Below are 6,698 nucleotides of genomic sequence, written 5' to 3'. Positions count from 1 at the left end.
GCGGGCAGCGCGGGGCGCAGGGCGCGGGGCGCTGGGCGCGCGGGGCGCAGCGCGCAGGCTCTGGCCCCAGAGCGAGGCTGCGGCACGCGCCCCGGCGGAGGCGGAGCTCAGGGGGCGGGGCTTTGGGGACAGGCCACAGTCCCCTGCTCTCGACTCGCATCTTCTCCCGGGACCCCGGGCCTGGACTGCCTCCTCCCACAGCCGCAGCGTGACTGCAGGAGCAGTGCGCGCTGATGGAGCGAGGCTGTGTCACTGAGCATTCACTGTATGGGGCTGTGGACAAAACTGACCAGGTCCCTGCCATCCATCCTGGAATTTACCTCTTAGAAGGCAGACAGATGAAAAGCAAACAAACGTACAAAACGGGCAAAAAATTTTTCAGAGAGTGACAACAGTATGAAGGAACCAAAACAGGATGATGTGCCCCCGGAGAGCCTCCCTGCTTTACAGCGAATATCTGGGGAGAGGCTGTTATAAGTAGGACAAACAAACACCTTGCAAACATTACAAAGCCTTCATAAAACTGATGGTTTTCAAATAAATCTGTAAGTATATATTATTTTGTACCCTGGTATAGGTTTTTTTTTTTTTTAAAAAAAAAAAAAAACAACACAAAAAACAAAAACAAACCAAAAAGCAGACGATGATGCAAAAGCACCCGATGATGGAGAGGTGGGGAGACAGGCAGGGTGGTCAGGGAAGGCCTCTTGCAGGAGGTGATGCTGGAGCAGAGACATAAATGATGAGAATAGGGGATGCAAAAAACAGAAAGACCGAGCGGTCCAGAGAGAGAAAGCAGCAAGGTCAAAGTCCTAAAGCAGGGAAAGAGGCTTTAGGGGGTAGAGAGGCCACTGAGACCACAAGCTTCATTCTTATATTTCCTTGGCACCATACTTGCTGAACATCTCCTATGTGCTTGGTGGTGGATATCAAGCAGTAAACAAAGTCCCCACCCTGATGGAACGGACATTTTTGGATCTTTCCGAAAATTATGGTGAAGGAAGGGTAAGGTAGTCCACTCTGAGGCCAGAGAGGTAGAGCCACAAGGAAGCAGTGTGGAGCGGTTAAGAAAGTGTTTGGGCTGTGCTGTCCCACTGACCCACGCTCCAACCGGGGCACATAGTAGGTCCTCAGCACCTTGGCACAAGTGGTTACTCTCCTGACATCTCCCGGATTCAAGGGAAGAGACCAGGTCTGATTCGTCCCTGCATCCTGAATGAGTGAGTGAGTGAATGAATGTGATCCTGCAAGTAACCTTGTCTGGTTACTCCCTGACCGCCTCAATAAGACTCCCCACTGTGTTTCTCCACTTGGATATTCATTCTTTAATTATGTCACCATGTGTTGCTTCCTAATTTTATTATAAAAGTTTTCACCCAGAGGAGTTGAGAGACTTGTATCATGAAGATACATATGCCCACCACCTGGATTCCACAGTTAACAGTTTGCTGTATTTGCTTTACCATACGTCAGTGCGCCTCCCCATCCATCAGCCCATCTTATTCTTGGATGCATTTCAGAGTAAGCTGTAGACAGCAGCATACCCCACCCCTAAACACATCAGCCTAGGTAGCTTTAAGGGAGTTCAATATATTTAAAGGTAAATTTTACAAATGAAATGCACAAATCTTAACTCTATCATTCCATGAGATTTGACAACTCATCCCTAGGAATTCATCCCTAGGAAGATATGGAACAATGCTATCTGGATACAGTAGCCACTGGCCATGTGTGGTTGTTGAGGAATCAAAATGTGCCTATTGCACCTGTGGAGCCAAAGTTTCCATTTTATTTAACTTTGAATAATTTAATTTAAATAATCCACATGGAGGAGCCTGGGTGGCTCAGTTGGTTAAGCGTCCAACTCTTGATTTTGGCTCAGGTCATGATCTCACAGTTTGTGGGTTCGAGCCTCATGTCGGGCTCTATGCTAATGGCGTTGAGCCTGCTTGGGATACTCCCTGTCTCTCTCTCTCTCTCTCTCTCTCTCTCTCTCTCTCAAAATAAATAAACATTTAAAAAATTAAAAATAAAAACAATAATGATCCACATGGCTGGTGGCCTGCATGTCAAACAATGCAGCTCTAGAACATTTCCATCTTCCCAGAAAGTTCCTTCCTGCTCCTCCTCCATCAAACCCATCTCCCACTGTTCTCATTTTTTTTTTCACCATAGATGAGTTTTGCCTGTTCTAGAACTATAAATGGAATCATATGTTATATATTTGTTTTGTGACTTCTTTCACTTAGCATGTTTTTGAATCATTTGTGTTGTTCACATTGTATCAGAAGATTCTTTTATTGCTGAATTCTATTTAATTGCAGGAATATATGTCATTTTGTCCATTTTCCCATTGATGGGCATTGAACTATTTCTAGTTTGGGGCTATTATGAGTAAAGCATCTATGGACTCATACAAGTCTTGGTGTGGATTTTCTTCTCTCTTGAGTAAATAACCTAAAGCGGGATCATTGAGTCCCAGGAAAGGTGTGTGTTTAGTTTTATAAGAAACTTCCAGATATTTTGCGAACTGATTGAGCCATTTACACACCCATAAGCAATGTATGCGAGTTCTGTTTGTTCCACATACTCACCAACATTTGATGTTGTCAGTCTTTTTAGCCATTCTGGTGGGTTATCTCACTGTATTTTATTTCTCATACAACACCATGTTTTGCTTCCTTTTTCTAAAATGATTTGCTTTATGGGGCACCTGGGTGGCTCAGTCAGTTAAGTATCCAACTTTGGCTCAGGTCATGATCTCACGGTTCATGGGCTCGAGCCCCACATCGGGCTCTGTGCTGACAGCTCAGTGCCTGGAGTCTGCTTTGGATTTTGTGTCTCTCTTTTTATGCCCCTCCCCCACCTCTCTCTCAAAAATAAATAAAAACATTAAACTTTTTTTAATAAAATGATTTGCTTTGGGGCACCTGGGTGGCTCAGTCGGTTGAGCGTCCAACTTCAACTCATGTCATGATCTCACAGCTCATGAGTTTGAGCCCCGTGTCAGGCTCTGTGCTGACAGCTCAGAGCCTGGAGCCTGCTTCAGATTCTGTGTCTCCCTCTCTCTCTGCCCCTAACCCACTTGCATTCTGTCTCTCTCAAAAATAAATAAACATTAAAAATTTTTTTTAATGATTTGCTTTATTGTTTACTTGTCGGTTTTTATTTTTTGTCTTCCCCTTTTGGAATGTATGTTGCATAAGGGTAAAACCTTGTCTGGTTTGTTTAGTTTTATGTCCCTAGTGCCTAGAACAGGGCCTGACACATAGTATGTATTCAATAAATTCACTTGTGCATGCATTCAGCAAACAGTTTTTATGTGCCTTGAACAGAGTAGATATCACTAATCCCATTTGATAGGTGAACAAACTGAGACTGAGTGACAAGAGACATAGCCATGTTCAGCACAGCTAATAATAAACGGCAATCAGAGCTGACAGATACGGATGCCTCCTATGTGTCAGGCACCATCTAGGCTCTTTCTGTGAATTGTCTCACTTAACCCACAAAGTTGCTATGAAGAAAACTAATATTAACCCATTTTAAAGGATAAAAATACTGAAGCACTGAGAGATTAATAACTTGCCCCTTGATGTGGTCATTTTAAATAAATGATTTTGAGACAGGTCCCTTCAAAAGATGGAGCTCAATTCCTGTGCACTGGGATACAGCTGGATTTACTTATTCACTTCTGACCAATAACATGGTAGAAGAATAGGTCATTAAAAGGCATTGTGGCTTCTCTCTCTCTCTCTCTCTCTCTCATTACTCTCCCTGCCATGTCTATGGACACTCAAGCAGCCCCATGGAGAGGTCCCCATGTTAAGGAACTCAGGCCTTCTGCCAATACCCAGAGAGGAACTGAGACCACCTGACGTTAAGTAGTCATGTGAGCGAGCCACCTCAGAAACAGACCCTTCCACCCCAGTCAAGCTTTCGGATGACGTATCTTCAACTGATACCTTGACTACAATCTCACGAGAGACCTTGGCTCAGAACCACCCACCTCAGCTGGTCTCAGATTTGTAACTCAGAAACTGTGAGACGGTAAATGTGATTTCAACCCTCCGAGTTTTGGGGTAATTTTACCCATCAATAGGTCACTAATACACTAGGTCACTAGCAAGTGTTAGAATTGGGATTCAAATCAGTCGGATTCCAAGCGCCACCAAGACCACAATGACGTCGATCTTTCACCGAGTGTCTCTCAGGGGCCAAGCTCTGTGAAATGGTCTCCATGCATTAGTGGCTTTGATCGGAACCCGGTACCTGATCTTTGCACTGTAGTGCAGTGACTGGGGACGCAGGTTCTGGAGTTCGACCGCCTCCATTTTAATCCTGACTCTGGCACTTACCAGCTATGACACTTTGACACGTCTTTAAACACCACTCATTAAATTTCCTCATTTGCAAAACAGGAATAATAATAGCACCTGCCTCGTAGGGTTCTTGTGGGATGACATGACTTTTTGCACTTCAAGCTTTCAGAACTGAGTCATACACATAGTAAGCACTCAATGCGTATCGGTTGTATTACCTCACATGTTGTCTTCTTTGTCAGTCATGGTGACCTACACACAGCGTGCAAGCACTTTATCGTGTTGTATCTTCACGATGACCCCACAGGTAGGTATCTTCATTTCACAGGGTAGAAATAGCCTCAGGGAGGTAGAGTAACTCTTCCCAGGTCACACAGCGGGCCTGTAAATCAAGTCCATATGACTTCAAACCAATCCTTTTCATCATATGACCCTCCGACCTCTGCATTAATCTAGATGTTCTGCTAACCGGGTTAGGGCGGACAGAGAACTCACATTTACTGCGGGCTTACTGTGGGCCAGGCACTGCGCCAAAGGCTTTCCATATGTTCTTTCATTCACCCACGGGCCATAGCAGTGATTCACTACATGTTTCCCCAGGTTCCTTCCTATGCTTGGCACATGAAAGGCACGCAAAGAGTTCTTGGTGAATTAAAATTAGCCTACAGTGTGCCAAGTTGATTTTTATGATAAAAAGGATTATTTTGCCCTATTGGTGGAGGACCCCGCCTGCCAAAAGCATTGTCTTTGCATAAAATAGATAGGATCTCCTCCCACCCCACCGCTTGGACCGGTGTCTTCTTCCACTGTCCAGGCTAGTGTTTGCTGGTGATTCCTCCCAGGCAACATGATGGCCGCAAGAATAAGGCTTCATAACTCCACGGTGGGCGGCGGGCAGAAGCTTGGATCTGCATGCTGTTCTTTCTGTCTCTACAGCATAGCTGTTTGTACCAATCCCTTCCCCCCCGGCCCCCCACCCCCCCGTGCTGGTCTACACTGAGATGCCTGTGGTCCTGGCCTGTTGCCTCTTCACAGAGTCCTTGAACTGCAGCCTCTGTGTTCTGACCGTCTCCTTGCAGCCCTGGGTACACGTGAGCCACAGCATAGCCCGTGCAGGACGCTACCTCAGGTCCACTTGGTGCTGGACACCTCCCTCAGATATTGCAGGCCTGCCAGTGAGGAGCCGTGCTGATCTGGCACCAAGTTAACACGATCCTTCTCCAAGAGGGCTTGCCCCCTTCCCCGTTGATGCCAGGGAAGCTCTGGGAACGCTGTGGTTTCTAACTGACCTGTCCTTTGAGGCTTTCGACTCAAGAGTGAGAAGAAGCCAGGGTCAGCATCTGACTGCTTCACTATCTAATTTTCCTCTCAAGCTCCTGGTTCCAGAAGCCTTTCCCATTTCTTCCTAGGTGTCTAGAAACTCCGTTTGGATAGAGTGCTCCCCACGGCAAAGAACACCATGCATTTCCTTTGCTATACGGAGGGAATTTTTACAATTTAGAAAATTTTTTTTTAAATATTTATTTATTTTTGAGAGAGACGGAGACAGAATGCGAGTGGGGGAGGGGCAGAGAGAGGGGGGAGACACAGAATCCGAAGCGGGCTCCAGGCTCCCAGCCGTCAGCACAGAGCCTGACGCGGGGCTCGAACCCATGAGCTGTGAGATCGTGACCTGAGCCGAAGTCGGACGCTCAACCGACTGAGCCACCCAGGCGCCCCTAGAATTTAGAAATCTTGACCAAAAAGCGGACTTTGAATCCAATGGCCTTTGCATTCTAGCTGCTGCTCTTTCCCCTTCCCTTTCTGGGGCTGCATAAACCTCATGGCTTAAGCTCATACAGCAAAAGGGGTAAAGAGAAAGAAGCCAGCCAACTCATAAGGGGAAGGTACGTCAGGATGTTTTTCAGGTATGCTCTGCCCAAGGAAAAAAAGAAAAGACTTCACCAAAATTTAAAGCTTTTTATGCTCCAAAGGGGCCTACCAAGAAAGTAAAAGGATAACCCACAGAATGAGAGGAAATGTTTGCGAATCGTATGTCTGGAACAGGACTTTTACTCAGAGTATGGAAGGAACTCTCACAACTCCACAGTGAAAAGACAAATAACTCAACATAAAACGAGCAACGGGTACGAAGAGACATTTCTCCAAAGAAGACACGGCCAAGAAGCACAGAGAAGACTCTCCACATCATTGCTCATTAAGGAAATGCTAATCCAAACCACAGTGAGATACCGCTATGTACTTACTAGTGGCTAAAACTGAAAAGACTGAAAATTCTGAATGCAGCAAGAACGTAAAGTAACAAGAAATCTCACGCATTACTGGTAGGCTTGTAAAATGTGCCACAACTTTAGCAAATAGTTTGGCCGTGGCCTC

Source organism: Herpailurus yagouaroundi, unplaced genomic scaffold (assembly GCF_014898765.1).
Source record: "Herpailurus yagouaroundi ecotype Mexico unplaced genomic scaffold, PumYag 208, whole genome shotgun sequence".
NCBI classification, from domain to species: Eukaryota; Metazoa; Chordata; class Mammalia; order Carnivora; family Felidae; genus Herpailurus; species Herpailurus yagouaroundi.
Note: the sequence above shows the minus strand (reverse complement) of the source record.